Below are 20,750 nucleotides of genomic sequence, written 5' to 3'. Positions count from 1 at the left end.
TTACACAAATGCATATGGCATATATTTGTTGTACTCCTAATGTACAGGGAGTAGATGTATATAAATGTCTTACCTGTCTCCTGCCCTGTCTAACTGCCATGTTATAACTGCCAGAAGTACTTTGATACATGTACTTCGATTACATGTGCATAAATGCCACCCCTGCATAAATGCTCCCCCTAGCTATGTCTGAATATATAGGAGGTTAAGGCTAAGTTTTTTTTTTTTTTTTGGCTCTCTCTTCTCGTTAATCAATCACACTAAATTGAGACACCAGGACCCAATAAAATGTTGTGCCTGTACACTCCGTTCGTATGCAGAAGCTGCAGCGATTGCTCCACCTTCCCAACCACCACCTCATTATCGACATTGCAACAAGGTGGAACTCCACCCTGCACATGGTGGAGCGGCTGTGCGAGCAGAGGCAGGCCATAATGCATTTGTGGGAGGATACACGGCCAGGCACTTTGAGAGCAGACATGGAGTTGACAGGTGTGCAGTGGTCGAAGCTGAAAGACCTTTGTAAAGTCCTTCAGTGTTTTGTGGAATGCACACGGCTGGTAAGCGCAGACGACGCCATCCTAAGCATGAGCATCCCACTTATGCGTCTGCTCATGCAAACTTTGACGCACCTTAAGGAGCAGGCGTCTGCAGCCAATGCTGATGAGGAGGAAGAGGAGGAGGGAATCCTTGATGACATTCAGCCATTGTCTGCTCAGGGACCTCTCCTGGACGAGGTGGAGGAAGAAGAGGAGGAGGAGGAGGATGATGGGGATGATTACTTAGGGGAGGAGGATGCATCTCGTGGGGCAAGTGAAAATGTTGGCGTGGCAAGGTCTGGTACAGGGTTTGTGCGTGACTGGAGGGATGTGGATTTGCCAAAAAGTGCTCCTCCACCCAGCACTCGCAGTGCATCATTGACACCGGGAACATTGGCCCACATGTCAGATTATGCCTTGCGGATCCTAAAAAGGGACCCCCGCATTGCCAAAATGATGAACGATGACGACTACTGGTTGGCCAGCATCCTGGATCCACGCTATAAAGGCAAATTACAAAACATCATGCCACAGGAGAACCTTGACCTAATATTGGCTAATAAACAAGCAACTCTGGTAAATCGGTTGCTTGAGGCATTCCCAGCACACAGCAGCGGTGATGGTTCTCACACGAGCCGTACGGGCCGGGGGCAGCTTGGCAGAGGTGTTCGTGGTGCACACAGCAGAAGTGGCGTTGGAGACAGGGGTTTCATGACAATGTTGTGGACTGATTTTTCAAATACCGCTCACACAACTGGTAATACTGCATCGATGGAAAGTGACAGGAGACAGCAGTTGTCAACTATGGTAACAAACTACTTTTCCTCCCATATCGATGTTCTCCCACACAGGTCATTCCCCTTTGACTATTGGGCCGCTAAACTGGACACCTGGCCTGAATTGGCCCAATATGCCTTACAGGAGCTCGCTTGCCCAGCTGCAAGTGTGCTATCGGAAAGAGTCTTCAGTGCAGCTGGATCAATCCTGACAGAAAAAAGGACCCGTCTGTCAACCCAAAATGTGGATGATCTAACCTTCATTAAAATGAACCACGCATGGGTTTCCAAGGATTTTGTCCCACCTTCCCCTGATGAACATAGGGTGACAGAAAAATGGCTTGCTTTGGTCCACCTCTTCCTGGTACTTCACCTATTTCGCCTTTTGCATCAGCTGAATGTCCAACATCAACATATGCCACTTTCTAAAACTCCCTAACTGTGCTGCCTCCCCCCCCCCATGGCCGGGGTCACCACCTACCGCACGACACCGTGCGAGTGCCGTTGCCCTGGACAGGTGGGTAGGCCGACTCTTGGGCGCGGGCACTGGCACAGGGTCCCTCATAGTGCAATCAAGTGTCTCTGACGGTGGTGGTGCACACACGCCGTCAGACACACCGCTGTACTATGAGGGGCCCAGTGCCAGTACCGACGCCCACGAGTGGGCCCCCCTTGCTTGGGCAGGGCCCCAGCATTTGCAATCTTTACCTCTCCCTGCTCCTCCGCTGTGTAATCTGGGCCGTCAAATCCATACTGTGCCTGACACCGTCTGAGCCTGCCTCCTGAGACATATATTTTGAATGTGTACACTATCCATACATGTTATCCAGGGATACGGTACCCTTTCTAACCTTTGTGCAATCACGTGCAATCCATACTGGGCCTAACACCGTCTGAGCCTGCCTCATGCTGTATAGACATATATTTTGAATGTGTACGCTATCCATACATGTTATCCAGGGATACGGTACCCTTTCTAACCTTTGTGCAATCACGTGCAATCCATACTGGGCCTAACACCGTCTGAGCCTGCCTCATGCTGTATAGACATATATTTTGAATGTGTACGCTATCCATACATGTTATCCGGGGATACGGTACCCTTTCTAACCTTTGTGCAATCACGTGCAATCCATACTGGGCCTAACACCGTCTGAGCCTGCCTCCTGAGTCATATATTTTGAATGTGTACGCTATCCATACATGTTATCTGGGGATACGGTACCCTTTCTCACCTTTGTGCAATCACGTGTAATCCATACTGGGCGTGAGAACGGCTGGCGAGCTGTTAAGCAAGCTACAGCACCTGTCCAGACAAGTACAGGGATTCCCTAGCGAGGAGACTTATTTGATTGTTTTCAATGTTGGGACAGCAATTTTTGGGGAGCACTATACTCTGGAGAATGATAGATGGGGCCCACCATACACTGGAACATTCCAAAGGTGGACATCAGACACTGGAGCAGCATTTACAGGGCCCATTATACACTAGAGCATTAGAAATGGGGCCCATTATGTTTGGAGCATTATTTGGGCCCATAAGACAGTGGAGCTTCATCCATGGGGACCAACATATACTGTAGCATTATGTGGAGCTCATCATATACTGTTTCAAACATTATATGGGACCAATGATTCTGTATGGAGAAATAGATGGGCCTCGTCATGAGATGTAAAAAGTGAGGTATTTTTCATTGTACTATACCGCTATTTCTCTGCCGTATCGGAGCATGATGAGTTGTGGTATGTGTTAAAGGGGCGCTCTTTCGCCCAGGGCACATGAAAACCTGGAGCCAGCCCTCCCCCCCCACAGTTTGTAGCCAAATAACCCCCATTTTTCAGTGTGTAACTTGTATTATGAAGTTAATTAAGGTTGACAAGCTTAAGAAAGAAGAATTGATGCTTTTGGCATTCAAATGGGCACTGTAGGTGTGTTTCCTGTCCTCCTCTCACTGCCGACTTTTATTCCCCATTGACTTACATTGGGTTTCGTGTTTCGGGACGACCCCGACTTTTCCCTATAATCGGACGATCTTGCTCGACCCGACTTTTGGAAAAGTCGGGTATCACGAAACGAAACGCGACCCTAAAAAACCAAAAGTCGCTCAACTCTAGTGGGGAATAATAGAGACCGATAATGCAGATTTTTCACCGGAGGATCGACAATACCAGTGTCAGGTGGCTACACAATAGTGACCTTGTACTGTATATTAATGTTGCTCTCATACAGTGCCAAACATTAGTAGCATGCAATGCTAGCATCCTCCTATATCACAGTGCCATTATACTACACTACAGTGCCACCTTACAATAACTATATAATAATGCTATGCATTTTTTGTTGGTATAAATATTATCACAGACTAAATAAACATTTTATATGGTAATCTTTGGACGTTGTAGAAAAATCAACTGGTAAACTGCACAGAGGAGAGGACATAAATGGAGATATAACATCATGACGGAACGCATCAAGTTTTAACCATTAAGTAATACAATCACATGATTTTACAAAGTTTATCACGTGCCCTAATAATAGTAACAAATAAATGTAAGAAAATAATAGTAAACTGCTCTAGTAATACCATATCGACGAGTGCTGTAATATTGCTACACACTTACCAAATAAGATTATTAATCAATTCCCAAATACTAGTGGTATCCCGTGCCCTAAAAACAAAAGTTATTTGCCACACAAATAACTGCCACAAAATACTCTACTATTTACCATCCATTTTTAATTAATTTTGCTATACCATGCTCAAGAAACAGTTTGTAGTTAAGTGGAATGTGTCATCTGAAAAGGACCTATTGTTTTAATGCCAATATCCTGCAGTTATTGCGTTAATCTGCAGGTTAAGAGTGTTAGAAAGCCGTCCCTCCGCTGTACTTAAAAGCCAACGGCTCCCAAGAGAATATGAACTTTTTCCCTTCTGGGAGCTGCCGGCTTTCAGTTATACAGGGATGCTGGCACGACTGCAGTTACTGCTCACAGGACTATGAGCAACGGCTGTAAGAACGCCCCGGCATTTTGACGCTGAGTCGGCGCTTCAACATTTTTGCCAATTTTATTTTTTTCTATATCACAATAGTAACATAGTAACATAGTTAGCAAGGCCGGAAAAAGACATTTGTCCATCCAGTTCAGCCTATATTCCGTCAAGAGTAAATCCCCAGATCTACGTCCTTCTAAAGAACCTAATCACTGTAAGATACAATTTTGTTATGCTCCAGGAAGATATCCAGGCCTCTCTTGAACCCCTCAACTGAGTTTGCCATCACCACCTCCTCAGGCAGCGAATTCCAGATTCTCACTGCCCTAACAGTAAAGAATCCTCTTCAAGTGCAAAGACACTCTTTAGCCCCCCACCTGCCTGAGATGTTTTAAATATTTTTTGGACCAATAAAGTTTGGACTTCATTCCGGTGAGTGTCATCTCTTTTCATTTCATTTGGATTATGTTGGTGGAAAAACCTTCTCTCCTGCAGACGCAGAGAATGCCCCCTTGTGACTGTCACCTTCCTTGGTATAACAGATCCTTGGAGAGATATTTGTATTGTTCCCTTATATACTTAGACATGGTTATTAAATCGCCCCTCAGTCATCTTTTTTCTAGACTACATAATCCTAATTTTGCTAATCTCTCTGGGTATTGTAGTTCCCCCATGCCCTTTATTAATTTTGTTGCCCTCCTTTGTACTCATTTTAGTTCCATTATATCCTTCCTGAGCACCGGTGCCCAAAACTGTACACAGTACTCCATGTGTGGTCTAACCAGGTATTTGATACAGAGGCAGTATAATGCTCTCATCATGTGTATCCAGACCTCTTTTAATGCACCCCATGAACCTGTTTGCCTTGGCAATTGCTGCCTGGCACTGGCTGCTCCAGGTAAGAAGCTGTCAGTAGGATTGTGATGAACAACATACAGACAGTGTAAGGTCGGCGCTGTCATACTGATTAAAATGATACCTGGGTTCATGAAATCCATCTTGTGATTGTTGTTTAATCTTTATTTATAGTTTATGATATGCTCGTGCTCCGAGGTGGCCTGTCAGCAGGGCTGTAGGCGCGGCTTTATGTGCTGCTCTGCTTACATATTCATCTGTATGGCTTAAGACAGGTCACTGATCCCTCACTGACCTGCCCCCTATTTTACATACTGAAAAAAACAAGCCATTACATGACATTGTCAGCAGAAATATGGAAAAATTATAGCTCTCAAAATATGGTGATGAAAAACTAGTTTTTGCAATAAAAAGCATTTTTTAGTGTGTGTAGTGTGTGGTAGCAGCCAAACATAAAATACAATATAAATCTGGTATCACTGTAATCGCACCGACCTGAAGAATAAAGTTGCCTAATCACTTATACCGCACGAGGAACGGCACAAAAAATAAATAGAACCAATTCTTCACCTTCTGTTGATTTTTTTCATTCTGCCTCCCAAAGATCGAAGTAAGGCTCGGCGCACATTTATCCTGCGCTCTCTTCGCTGAGCGCTTTTACCGGGGTTTCCATGTAAATCTATGAAATACGTGATTCAGATGGAATCCCCATCAGAAGATTCCCTATAATAAGGCAGATTGAGGCACTGTGGACGCTGTCTGACCCGAGATTCGCTGCTGTCCATCTTGTTATTAGGAGTGCATAAAAGTGCCGTCGGCCACAGTTTTGTGCACCTCTGAAAAATAGGACACTGCTGAACAGAGCCCAGAGTAACTCATCTGCCGCATTATAGTGAATAGATCCCTTGGGGGGGTTTCATCTGAATTATGTCACTCTGAGATTTAAAGGGAAACCCCAATGTAAGTGGTCAGCGTAGACTGCCCGATAAATGTGATCCAAAATGGTATCTAAAATGTTCCAAATAAAAGCTTCAAGTCAATCCACAAAAAAAGCAAGTCACCACTCAGGTCTGACACCTGTTAACAGAAATATAGGGGGCTTCCACATTATAAAAGACTCCTGAAAAGTGAAATGGCCCTCTCCCCCAAAAGAAATTCAGCAAATTCTCTGCTCCCAAATCCAAATTCCCCCCCTCCCTTCTGATCCCCAGTTAGTGTCCACACGTTTGGCATTTCTGTAGTGATGAGAGCCCGCCTAATTTACAGGTGCATGAGCTGGGCACAATGTATGGGCACTACGATGTACTGGTCACTGCAACATACTGGTCACTACAACGGCAGTTTGCAATTTTCACTCAGCAACATCCATTGCTGCTTATTTTTGAAAAACACCCATTGAGTCAAAATTGTCATGACACCTGTAGATAAATGCCCAATGAGGTATAATTTCCAAAATGGGGTCACTTGAGGGGAGGATTCTGCTGTTCTAGCACTTAGGGGCTCTGTATATGGTGTCCGCAAACTATTATAGAAAATTCTGTGATCCAGGGTGCCGTGTGTATAACTGTACTTCTTAGCCATACGGCGAGACTCAGGAGGGACAGAGTGCACATAGTGCTCCGTTCCTCCCGAGTCTCGCCATATGGCTAAGCAGTGCTGTACAGCCACATATGGGGCATTTCTACATTCAGTAGAGATTGTGGGACAAATTTTGGTGCCATTTTTTACCAATTTCCCAGTTTGAAAATCTGGGGATAAAACTAAATTTTGGTGGTAAAAATGTAATTATTTTTTCCTTCATTGCCCAATGGTATAAAATTCTGTGACCCACCTATAGTGTCAATACCATCACTGTACCGCTAGATAAATTCATTGACAGGTGTAGTTTATAAAATGGGGCTTCTTATGGGGGGGGATTCTGATGTTCTGGCACCTCAAGGGCTCTGTCATTGTGACATGGCACTCTCAAACCAGTCCATTAGAATGTGAACTCCAATATGGTGCTTGTTACTTTCTGAGCATTGCACTGTGCCTCAAAAGTAGTTTTTGACAACTTGTTTGGTATTGGCGCACTTAGGAGAAATTTCGCAACAAATTTTGAGTCCATTCCTCCAACTATCCCTGCGAAAAAAAAAATGGAGCTAAAATAACATTTTTGTGGGAAAAATTTTATTTTTTTATTTTCACGGCTCTGTGTTCTAAAGCAGCTGGGGATTTAAGGTGCTCACCACACATCTAGATACATTTCTTGAATGGTCTAGCTTCCAAAATGGTGTCAGTTGTGATGGTTTTCCACTGTTTAGGCACATCAGGGGCTCTTGAAATGAGACATGACACCAACAGACCATTCCATCAAAGTATGCATTCCAAAATGTCACTCCTTCTTTTCTCTTTTCTAAGCCCTACCATGAGCGCAAATAGTAGTTTACCCCCACATATGGAGTATCTGCGTACTCAGGAGAATATGCACAACAAATTGTGGGGTCCATTTTCTCCTGCTATCCTTGTGGAAAGAAAAACTGGGGGCTAAGGCTGGTTTCACATTTGCGTTTTTTTGCGCTTTAAAAAAACGCATACGTGCGCATGCGTTTTTTCCCCTATATTTAACATGGGTGCGCATACCTGCGCGCTGGCATGCGCATGTATGCGATTTTCATGCGCTGCGTTTTTTTGGGGTGTGCGTTTGTATTTTCCAGACGCAGCATGTTGCATTTTTTGGCCCTGCAAAAAAGCGCATGCGCACGTATGCGCACATTTTGCGCTAAAAATGGCCATTATAGCCTATGGATGCGCATACGTGCGCACTGGCATGCGCATGTAAGCGTTTTTTTAGCGCTGCGTTTTTTTGGTAGTGACCACTTGTTGTACTAGTTATAATCTTCTAAAGTCAAAAAAAAAAAGTCTATATAAAGGAGGTGCCTGCCAAAACTCTGCCACTACTACACTGACAGATTGGAGAGCAGACAGTCAACAAGGAACCCATCTTATATCAGCGAAGAATGTGAGTATATTACATTATATGCCTGTCCTTTTAAATTATGTATGTACTAATGATTTTTATTATTTTTACATGCAGTATGTCTTCAGAATCCGAGTATTCCCCATCGCGGCAGGAATTGGCGCAAGCAGACCGTGAGGTGATTATTTTCGTGCATCTGGTAAGTATATCTGCTGCTTCTCCAAATCTCTTACGTTTTTTTCTACTTTTTTAAGACATCGTCATCATCATCTTCTGCGGACGGGACTAGTGAGGGCGAAGAGCAGGAGCAGCGAAGCCAAGTCCCGGTGGTGATACGGAATGTATGTATCAAATGATTTGTAATGTTCTTTATTTTTTATCTTCTATTTTTACTCTTTTTTATGTTTCTTTTTTTGTAACTTTTTATTCAATTTAAATTTGATTATTCTAATGAATGTGTTTTGTCTAGGTTCCACAACGGGATGAAGACGTCTACCTGGATAATGAGCAGCTCATCAGCCTGGTCCAGGAGCGTTCGCCGTTGTGGGACAGCCGTGACCGGCTGCACAAGGACATTGTGGTGACACGGCGGCTATGGAATGAGGTGGCCGCAGCGTTGATGGATGGCTGGGACAGCGCCACAGCATCCTCCAAAAAGGCGTTTAGTGAGTATTTCCCTGCTCTGTATTGTGCCGCAGTGACTGTTGTCCTTGACGGCACTGTTGGGTTTCGTGCTAGGTGTATTCTAGCAGGAAACCCAACAGTGTCATCGGGGTCTACAGTGACTGCTTTGAGTATTGTATTGCTACATTGTGCCGCAGTGACTGTTGTCCTTGACGGCACTGTTGGGTTTCGTGCTAGGTGTATTCTAGCAGGAAACCCAACAGTGTCATCGGGGTCTACAGTGACTGCTTTGAGTATTGTATTGCTATATTGTGCCGCAGTGACTGTTGTCCTTGACGGCACTGTTTTTTTTTTTAACAACAGTGGACAAAGTCCGAACACGTTGGCGTTCGATCAAGGACCGCTTCAACAGTGATGTTCGTGCTGAGGGCCAGGTTCGCAGTGGATCTGCGTCAAGGACCAGAACTAGATACCGTCACTATCACGCGTTGCAGTTCCTAAGACCGGTCCTTGCCACGAGATCGTAAGTATTATAAATTTTGGGTTTTTATTTTTATTAATCTGTGTTTTTCTAATCCACAGCTGATGCTTCTTGTAAAGGCATGGTAGTAATGATTTTCCTTTATTCCACAGCACCTGGAGCAGCACCCTGCAACCTGGCCCTGGAGCGGTCCTTCCTCGGATGTCCTCTGACCCGTCCCAGCCATCCGACAGCCAGGAAGCACCTTGCAGGTCAGCCACACACACAGCTGGTGACCAGGAAGCTGGGCCATCAGGTGTTCCCCTGTCCCAGGTCTCTGCCACTGGTTATGCGGGCACTACCCGCCAGCGGCAGAGGGCCTTGGACAGGAATGTCTTGCCCGAGTTTATGCATTTGAGCGAGGCCTTTAATTCCAGCCTCAAGTCACTGTCCGACAGAGTTGAAAGCGGTTTTGCACTCATGGAACGTGGTTTTAACCACTTTGAACACCGCTTCAATTCTGTAGAACAGCGCCTTGACCGTCTGGAGGCCGACCTCAACAGACCAGCACACCATTTTTTTAGTAAGATTGAAAAGGGCATGGCGGAACACCTTAGTCCTGAGCAACAGCTGAATGTGCTGCAGGCCTGCAACAATGCTTTCTTGCAGGCTATGCAGCATAATCGGTACGGTCAGCAGTCAGTGGTGTCATTTCCACCTGTGCCACCATTGACTCGCTTCACCTCACTACCGACTTGTGCTGCATACCACTGCACGGACACCTCTATTCAAAGCCAGGACACCCACCGTTACACCACCACAAGTCTGAGTGCAGCTGGTCACTTCACCGACACCACCATGGCAAGCGCTGCTCCTGTCTGGAGCACCACCGCCACTCCCATGCATGCGTGGAGCTCAGCCACCACTAGGCAAACATGGAACAGCCCTGCCGCTACAACAACATGTAGTAGCCCTGCCACCACCACTCTGCAAACCTGGACCATCACTGCCGCCACCAGTCCTCCTGCAAGGACGAGCACTGCCAACGAAGAGCAGCAGCAGCAGCCACCTCAGCAGCAGCCACCTCAGCAGCAGCAGCCACCTCAGCAGCAGCAGCCACCTCAGCAGCAGCAACAACCACCTCAGCAGCAGCAGCAGCAGCCACCTCAGCAGCAGCAGCAGCCACCTCAGCAGCAGCCGCCACCTCAGCAGCAGCAGCAGCCACACCTGCAGACGGGGGACCTACACTCAATATTTGCCCCTAGTTCAAGGCGAAATCTATCAAGGCGGGCATTGGGCCAAAGTCGTTCCAGGCACACAAGCCTACGGCGACATGCCATTACAACTAATGTACCTGAACAGATTTCCTCTCCTCCAAGTGTTCCTACTTTAATTCCCTTAACTGGACTACCTTCCCCCACAAGTTTTGTTGCCCCTTCCCCTCAAACACCGTCTTCAACTGCAAGTGTTGCATATTCCCTGCACACCCCCAAATTGAAACCATCTGCCCCCAAACGCCGTAAAAAATAATTTTTTGGTTTACTTTTTTTGATTAAAAATAAATTTGCATTTGTGGTTCACCATTAAAAAGTTTCATTAATGTTGTTTGCGCCGCTCACACACACTGATGGGTAAATACATGTTAAAAACCAACCCAAGGCCTAGTATAGTCATATGTGAAATACCACGGCCTAGTATAGTCATACCAAGGCCTAGTGTAATAACTCTAGTTTTACCAACTTGGATCTGGTTTCATGAAAAACAAACTGTTGAAACTTGTCTAAAAAATAAGTTTCTTTCTAGTTTCACCAGTTTGTTTTTTGTGAAACAAGATGCTAGTTGTTAAAAATCGAGTTATTACAGTAGGCCTTGGTATGACTATACTAGGCCGTGGTATTTCACATATTACTATACTACTAGCCCCAAGGCCTACTATACTCATATTTGAAATACCACGGCCTAGTGTAGTCATTCCAAGGCCTAGTGTAATAACTCTAGTTTTACCAACTAGAATCTGGTTTCATGAAAAACAAACTGTTGAAACTTGTCAAGTTTCAACAGTTTGTTTTTCGTGAAACAAGATCCTAGTTGGTAAAAATCGAGTAGGCCTTGGTATGACTATACTAGGCCGTGGTATTTCACATATGACTATACTAGTAGGCCCAAGGCCTACTATACTCATATTTGAAATACCACGGCCTAGTATAGTTATTCCAAGGCCTAGTGTAATAACTTGTAAGTTGGAATGGAGCAGATTACATTCATCCACTCAATGCTGACTTGTATTCCCCATGGACTTTCATTGGGGTTGGGTTTTGAGGGTTGTGTTTTGAGCAAATCACATACTTTTTTTTTCAACTACCGTATTTTCCGCTTTGTGAGGCTGGTTTCACATTTGCGTTTTTTAGCGCTGGAAAAAAACGCTAACCTGCGCATGCGTTTTTTCCCCTATATTTAACATGGGTGCGCATACCTGCGCCTTGTAAGCGCATGTATGCGATTTTCATGCGCTGCGTTTTTTTGGGGTGTGCGATTGGATTTTCCAGACGCATCATGTTGCATTTTTTGGCCCTGCAAAAAAGCGCATGCGCACATATGCGCACGTTTTGCGCTAAAAATGGCCATTATAGCCTATGGATGCGCATATGTGCGCACTGGCATGCTCATGTAAGCGTTTTTTTGCATATGCGTTTTTTTTTTTTAACCATGGAATTTAGGGGTTTGGGTTAGAGTTAGGGTTAGTTAAGGGGGTTTAGGGTTAGGGTTAGGGTTTGGTTAAGGGTTAAGGTCAGGGTTAGGGTCAGGATTAGGGTTAAGTATGGTTTTGTTAAGGGTTAGGGTCAGGGTTAGGGTTAAGTATGGTTTTGTTAAGGATTAGGGTCAGGGTTAGGGTCAGGATTAGGGTTAAGTATGGTTTGGTTAAGGGTTAGGGTCAGGGTTAGGGTTAGGGTTAGGGTTAGGGTCAGGATTAGGGTTAGGGTTAGGGTCAGGGTTAGGGTTAAGTATGGTTTTGTTAAGGGTTAGGGTCAGGGTTAGGGTCAGGATTAGGGTTAAGTATGGTTTTGTTAAGGGTTAGGGTCAGGGTTAGGGTTAGGGTTAGGGTCAGGATTAGGGTTAGGGTTAGGGTCAGGGTTAGGGTTAGGGTCAGGGTTAGGGTTAAGTATGGTTTTGTTAAGGGTTAGGGTCAGGGTTAGGGTCAGGATTAGGGTTAAGTATGGTTTTGTTAAGGGTTAGGGTCAGGGTTAGGGTTAGGGTCAGGATTAGGGTCAGGGTTAGGGTTAAGTATGGTTTTGTTAAGGGTTAGGGTCAGGGTTAGGGTTAGGGTTAGGGTCAGGGTTAGGGTTAAGTATGGTTTTGTTAAGGGTTAGGGTCAGGGTTAGGGTTAGGGTTAGGGTCAGGGTTAGGGTTAGGGTTAGGGTTAGGGTTAGTTAGGGTTTAGGGTTTGGGTTAAGTATGATTTGGTTAAGGGTTAGGGTCAGGGTTAGGGTTAGGGTTAGGGTCAGGGTTAGGGTTAGTAAAGTCATGGTTTGGGTAGTGTGAGGGGCCACCTAAAAATGTTGGAAAAAAACGCAAACGCGGTAAAAACGCACTAAAAACGCATACAAACGCTTAAAAACGCTGCGTTTTTTTCATGCATGCTCATAAAAATGCTTGAAAAAATCGCAGCAGTTGTATGCTTTTGTATGCGTTTTTTCAATGCGTTTTTTTGCGGGAAAAACGCGCTGCAAAAAAAAGCAAGTGTGAAACTAGCCTGAGACGCACTTTTTTTCCCCAAAATTTGGGGGGAAAACAGGGGTGCGTCTTACAAAGCGGACATGCCTTACCTAGGCTGTGATCGGGGGCGTCCGGCGGTTGCTGGCCGCTGCTGCGGGTGTGTCCGGTGCCGCGTTGTGTGCCCGTCGATGCCCGGGGCTCTGCCAACATTGTGCGACAGGCCAGAGCCCCGGCATTTCCTCAGTTCCCTGTGTGCCGGTAAAAAGATGGCCGCCGGCGCGTGCGCAGATGGGATCTCGGGACCCAGTTCTCGAGAGATGAGATTTGAAATCTCATCTCTCGAGAGGTGGGTCCCGAGATCCCATCTGCGCACGCGCCGGCGGCCATTTTCCCTGGGTTCCCTGTGTGCGCGCGGTGGTGCCTGCAAAAAAATGGCCGCCGCGCGTGCGCAGATGGGATCTCGGGACCCAGCTCTCGAGAGATGAGATTTCAGATCTCATCTCTCGAGAACTGGTCCCGAGATCCCATCTGCACACGCGCCGGCGGCCATTTTTTTTTACCGGCACTTCAGCGCACATATACAGGGAACCAAGGAAATGCTGGGGCTCTGGTCTGTCAAACAATGTCGGCAGAGCCCCGGGCATCGATGGACACACAACGCCGCACCGGAGCACCTGCAGCACCGGCCTCCAACCGCCGGACAAGTGGAGAAACCTGACACCAGCACAAGACTCTGCAGCAGCAACAGCACACATCGGAGCCCCCCCTCATCCCTGAATGCGGCCTGCAGCATCACTCCACGCCTGCCTCCTCCAGCAGCGAGCCTGGGACCCCTCTACACCGCAGCCACCAACCCCGGTAAGCAATAAGATGCAAGGATTATAAGAGGCACCACCATTTTATTAAAAAATATTTTTTTCTTATTTTTCTCCTCAAAAATTGTGGTGCGTCTTATAATCCGGAGCGTCTTATAAAGCGAAAAATACGGTAGTTGCACAATTTTCTCTTGAAAAAATTTGTTTTCCTGATTCATGGCCTGCAGCTTTGCTCGTTCCAATATATTTCACGCAGACTAGCAATGCTGCATTTTAACTCGTATGTGTATTTACCTGCCCAGGTGTGTGAACATCAAAAAATTCAGTTATACATGGGAAGTTTTTTATTTAATTGGAGTTTAAAAAATATAGTGCACTCAGTAATGGTATCAAATAAGGTTTTTTTATTACCATAAACAAACAAAAACATTACACCATTTCATCTTGCCAGTGCACCCGTCCTACATCAGAAATAAAGTAGGCCGCAAATTGGTCCCTCATTTGGCCAACTTCAACGGATGACCTGAGAGTGTGCTGAGTGAATTCAGGCAATGGGTTAGGAGCATCATCGTCCAGTTCAAAGGTCGGGTGCTCTTTAGCCATCACAAAGTTATGTAGAACCACACAGGCCTTCACCACCTCATCGACTGTTTCAAGTTTAAGATTAATGGCCGTGCCCAGAATTCGCCATCTGGAGACAAGAATCCCAAAAGCACACTCGACAGTTCTTCTGGCCCTGGTCAGCCTGTAATTAAATATTTTTTTGGTATGGTCCAAGTCCCTGCTGGAGTAGGGTTTCATTAAGTTTCCGTACATTTGAAAAGCCTCATCGCCAACCATTACAAACGGCAGTGGCGGAGCTTCGGTGTGAGGAAGAGGCCGTGGCATAGGGAAATTAAATTGGTTGCCATACAACCTCCGGCCCATGTCTGAGTTTTTAAAAGCCTGTGAGTCATTACCACGGCCAAATGCTCCAATGTCCACTGCTACAAACATACATCCGGCATCCGCAATCGCCATGAGTACTATTTAAAAGTACTTTTTGTAATTATAGTACTCAGATCCCGTTCTTTGGGGTTTGATGATCCGTATGTGTTTACCATCAACAGCTCCCAAACAGTTGGGAAAATTGCATACTGTCAAGAATTTGTCAGCAATTTCCATCCACTTTTCAGCTGTGGGCAGGGGCATAAATTCTGGACAAAGAACATTCCAGAGAGCCCGGCAGGTGTCAGCAACAATTCCAGACAAGGTAGAGATTCCAATACGGTACTGGAAGTGTAGTGAAGATAGGGTTTCTCCAGTCGCCAGGAATCTGTGAACAGACAAAGAAGTAAAATTAATATTTATGTATATTATTTTAAAAAACTATAAAATAAAATATTAGTACATTCACGAAAACTAATTACCCAAGGTTTTGAATACTAAATTTAAAAAAAAACCATCAGACCGCACCCCTTGGTTTTTAAAACATACCGTAATGTCACCAGTAGCCGTTCCTCAGGAGGAATCGCACGACGGAGCTGTGTGTCCTGTCTCCGGATGGATTGTTGGACACGAGCAAGCAAATCCATGAAACTTTCGTGGGACATCCGGATATAATCTGTAAATTTCTCCGGGTTTGACTGGAGCTCGCTGTAGAGGGTGTGGTATGCCCCACGGCTATCCCGGAGTTCAACAATCGGATGTATCCACATACGCCGCCGTCTTCGCTGCCTCTCTCTCTTCCTTTGTTCATGGCAAGCAACTGCATACGCCTGAGCCATCGCGATGTCCAAATCCAAGTTGAAGTGAAAACTCTTCCAGCGCAGATCCATGGTCACGAGAAGAATCAAGCAAATGTGAAGAATACTGTAGACAGGGTCTATATATTAACATACCACACCCACAATGTAGTCCCATTGGTCTTGTGTGTTGTTGAATGGTTGTTTTTTCTTTTTTGTGGGGTTTTTCCAAAATCTGTAAAAAAACGCAAACGCACAAAAAACGCATACAAACGCACAAAAACGCTGCGTTTTTTTCCTGCATGCGCATAAAAATGCTTGAAAAAAACGCAGCGTTTGTATGCATTTGTATGCGTTTTTTTAATGCTTTTTTTGCGGGAAAAACGCGCTGCAAAAAGAAGCAAGTGTGAAACTAGCCTAAAATAACATTTTTGAGGGAAAAATTTTTTAATTTTTATTTTCACAGCTAAATGTTATAAACTTCTGTGAAGCACTTGGGTGTTAATGGTGCTTACCCCACACCTAGATAAGTTCCCTGACGGGTCTAGTTTCCAAAATGGTGTCACTTGTGGGGGGTTTCCACAGTTAAGGCACATCAGGGGCTCTCCAAACACGACATGGTGTCCGTTAATTTTTCCCTTCCAAGCCTTGTAACACGCCCAAACAGGGGTTTTCTCCCACATATGAGGTATCTGCATGCTCAGGAGAAATTGCACAATAAACTATGTGGTCCATTTTTTCCTGTTGCCTGAGTAACCTGAAGTGTACAGTTTTTTTATCAGAATAGTTTCACTTCTGGGTATTTTCTGTCATATAGGGCCCTCAAAATCACTTCAAATATGAGGTGGTCCCTAAAAAATGGTTTTGTAATTTATTTTTTTAAAAATGAGAAATCGCTGGTTATCTTTTGTAGGGAAGGTGACCTGACGGACTGTCTTGTCTGTAGGGAGAAGGGACGGTTGGTGCACTGTAGACGGATGTTTGTAATGACAAAAGGGAAACAGCTGGGGAAAACGGAAAAGGAGTGCAGTACTTAAGTTTGACCACAAGATGGCAGGAGGGAGCATGAGAACAGCACTTGACAGCAGCTTAAGGCTACGAAAATGCTTAGTCATGGGGGGGCGGGGAGACAGGAACCCAGGAGGGAAATTCCCGAGGAGGGAGATAAATAGGACAGGAGAGGGTTCCAGTCCCGGGAGGAGCTCAGGAAGAGAAGAGACAGTGAGGAGAACGGACAACGGTGGAGAGCTCGACCAGGGGACTGAGGAGAGGAGACAGTCAGGGGGGTGGCCCCGACACGAAGAACCGCAGAACAGATGAGGCCCCGGGGGTACCAAACTGATGACGACCTCGGACTGGTGAAGCACTGGCGGTAGATAGGCCTAGGGCAGCCCCAGTGAAACAGCCATGAGGAACGTCACTACGACAGAAGGAAGGTACCCGGGCCTGAATACGGAGAGCTATGGAAGTGCTGCGGTGTATTGCTGTGGTCGTCAGGAGGACGGACAATAAACTCGGACATGTTGTACCCGAAATCTGCCTCCGTCTCGTGTCTGTGTCGTCTGTTCGCGTTAAGCAGTGGACCACCCCCCCAATCTGGCCCTTACTACATTTTTAACCCTTAAAACTTCCTAACAAAAAAAAATTATGTTTCAAAAGTTGTGCTGATGTAATGTCGACATGTGGGAAATGTTATTTATTAACTATTTTGTGTAATATAACTCTCTGATTTAAGAACATAAAAAGTAATAGTTTGAAAATTGCAAAATTTGCAAAATTTTTGTCAAATTTCTGGGTTTTTTTCCACAAATAAATGCAAGTCATATTGAAGAAATTATACCACTATCATAAAGTAGAATTTGTCATGAAAAAACTTTCTCAGAATCATTGGGATCTGTTGTAGCGTTCCTGAGTTATCACTTCATAAGTGACAATGCTAAAAATTGTAAAATTTGGCCTGTTCATGAAGGGGACCTTGGGGGTTGAAAGGGTTAAAATTAACTTTGTTCTTGGGAAAACCCCTTTAAATCATTGTCCTATCCATATTTGTTTGCAGGGAAATTGTCCTGCTTTAACCCCCATTTTGCTTCCTTTTGCAGCCTCCTAGCCCTTACTACGCCCATTTTACATCATCAAAGTTCGGGTCCCTATTGACTTCTATGGGTCGGCTCATCCCTACTGATGAATGATGGACGAGGTCATAGTTGCTTCCTCTGCGAGGCCGGTTATTGGGAACTCCTTGTGAGCGTATGGTATATACACCCCCGATTCCAACACATAAAATGTACAGGTGCATCTCACAAAATTAGAATATTATCAAAAAGTTAATTTATTTCAGTTCTTCAATACAAAAAGTGAATCTCATATATTAGATAGATCACTCTGTTTGTAATGACTCTATTTCACGTGTTTATTTCTGTTAATGTTGATGATTATGGCTTACAGCCAATGAAAACCCAAAAGTCATTATCTCAGTAAATTAGAATACTTTATAACACCAGCTTGAAAAAATGCTTTTAAAATCCGAAATGTTGGCCTACTGAAATGTATGTTCAGTAAATGCACTCAATACTTGGTCGGGGCTCCTTTGGCATCAATTACTGCATCAATGCGGCGTGGCATGGAGGCGATCAGCCTGTGGCACTGCTGAGGTGTTATGGAAGCCCAGGTTGCTTTGATAGCAGCCTTCAGCTCGTCTGCATTGTTGGGTCTGGTGTCTCTCATCTTCCTCTTGACAATACCACATAGATTCTCTATGGGGTTAAGGTCAGGTGAGTTTGCTGGCCAATCAAGCACAGTGATACTGTTGTTTTTAAACCAGGTATTGGTACTTTTGGCAGTGTGGACAGGTGCCAAGTCCTGCTGGAGTATGAATATTCTCCAGGTCAATTTCAATTACGGTGATACCAAACATTCATAGACATTTTTATCTGTGAAGAAATAAATAAATTGGGGTTTCCTATGGCATTTTTTTGTGACTGGTACCAGTTTTTTTTTTCCATGGAGCTGCGTGGGGGCTAGCTTTTGTGGTGTGGTGAGCTGACGTTTTTATCCATACCAATGTGGGGTACATAAGTTTAATTTGATTTTTTCACCATGACAGAGAGGAGCCAGAAGGCCGCAGCATAAGATGTCTTCTACTCCTGCAAGGATTAGAAGCACTTCAACTTCTTATTAAACGGTGTAAATTTCTTTGGACAGTACAGGGGTTAATCTGCTCTCCTCAGAGCTCCTGGACCATTAAGGCTCTCAGCTGTGCACTGTTAGCCACTCCAATTTCCTATATAATCTGGGTCCTGGCTAGCACTCATTGTCAGAATAGCTTTTGCTGCATGGCTGGAGGTTGTTAGTGGTTGTTATTGGAGTAGGCGTTTGGTGGATGCATCTGTGACTGTTGCTAGGTTTTGAGTGTGTGATAATTCCTTTTCTTCTCTTACTTTGGTTTAACCCCATCCTCCACTCCCCGGTGCATTCCTCAGTTGTTAATGTGTGTATATTTGTATGTTTGTTTTTTTCATTATCCCTGTTCGTATTACCTGGTTAGTCTGGCTGGTGTATTATGGTATACTATTATTCCCCTCCTCCTTTGGTGGGAGAAGGGTACAGACTGAGAGCAGATTCAGGAGCTAAAGCAAGTTATGTGGTCCCCGGCATCTTCACCATCAGAAGTAATCCATGGAACAGGGCGAGATAAGGCACCCCCTAGCATTAGGGACAGGGAAGGAGCCTCTAGTGCTAGGACATCTGACAACAGATTGGGGACAGTGCCAAAAAGGTGCATCTCACAAAAGTAGAATATAATGAAAAAGTTAATTTATTTCTGTTCTTTAATGCAAAAAGTGAAACTCATATATTATATACAGTCATCACAAACAGTGATCTATGAACTTTTGGTATCGCCGTAATTGAAATTGACCTGGAGAATGTTCATGGGTTATTTTGCCATGAAATGAATACTGTAAAAGCAAAAGCACAAAAAATCAACGATGCAATTTTGTTTATTCACTGCCAGTGTATATTGCACTGTGGGGAGTGGGACTGCATTTCAATTTTTATCTCAAGCAGCCAGAAAGCTAGAATCGGCCGGGGAATGACAGGATAGAATGTATCACATATAATAGACTTAGATATACTGACTCCTGCTATTGATTAGTCACAAGTATTACAGCACCCATGAAGCTGATGAGTAATATTCTAGTATTAAGGTACTGTCACACTTAGCGATGTACCAGCGATCCTGACCAGCGATATGACGCGGTCAGGATCGCTGGTGCATCGCTAAGTGGTCGCTAGTAAGCTGCCACATAGGCAGATCTCACCAGCGACATCGCTGGGGACGGGGGTCACTACTTACCTGTCACACTAGGCGATCCTGACGTCCTCCCGCCCGGCTCCGCGCTCGTCGCTCGTCTCTCCACAGGAAGCGCCACAGGAAGCTGACGACGAGAAACAGTCCTGGACGTTCTCACGCGATCAGCGATAACCAGCGGGGGGAGCGGGTCGTAGGTAAGTATCAGACACAGCGATATCGCTAGCAATATCGCTATAACGTCACAAGTTATAGCGATATTGCTAGCGATATCTCTTAGTGTGACATGCCCTTTACATTACAGATAATTGGCATCCACAATAGGGATAGCTGTTAATAGAGTAGGCAAATAAGTATCCTTAGAATGAAAGACATTGCTCTTTGACATATTGACTCTCCTCTGAGGACACAAACCTCTTGCAAAAGAGTTGGATGACCCCAACCTATGTCACTGTGGTGGCTCCAGGAGCTCCAGTAAAAGCAGGACTCCCAATCTGCCAGCGCCAAAAGCTGGCAAGAGCCAACCTGCCATGAGTCTGTCAGTCTCAGTGCAAATCAGCACCCCACGGTTTATAATGCAGCCCCTGAATACAATGAAGAGTGGTTCCTTTGAAAAGAAGGCTGTTCGCTGAAGGAAAGACCATTAGATCATAGTAATTATTCCATTTACATGGCACAGAGTCACAGTGGGATCCTAAGATCTCATCAAACACTTCTCTCTCCCCCTGTCCTGGGCTGTTAATGAGGCAGACTGGATGCCTTTGTATGATCCATTCACTCATGGAAGACGTCTATCCAGCCAGCAACAGCTTTGTGCACAAAACAGGCCCTGCTTTTCAGAAGCCATTTATTCCCCGGCGACCTTTGACCTGCGGGGTTGTGACATCAGCAGGCAGATTTGCGATCATTTTTATTGGCAAACACTCAACTCTTGTTCTGTGTCTTTAACTCCAGTCTCCCATTTTGTGGCTATACACTCCGC

Source organism: Dendrobates tinctorius, unplaced genomic scaffold (genome assembly GCF_039654945.1).
Source record: "Dendrobates tinctorius isolate UK_male_01 unplaced genomic scaffold, ASM3965494v1 ptg000065l, whole genome shotgun sequence".
Lineage (NCBI taxonomy): Eukaryota > Metazoa > Chordata > Amphibia > Anura > Dendrobatidae > Dendrobates > Dendrobates tinctorius.
This window is presented reverse-complemented; position numbering follows the sequence as displayed.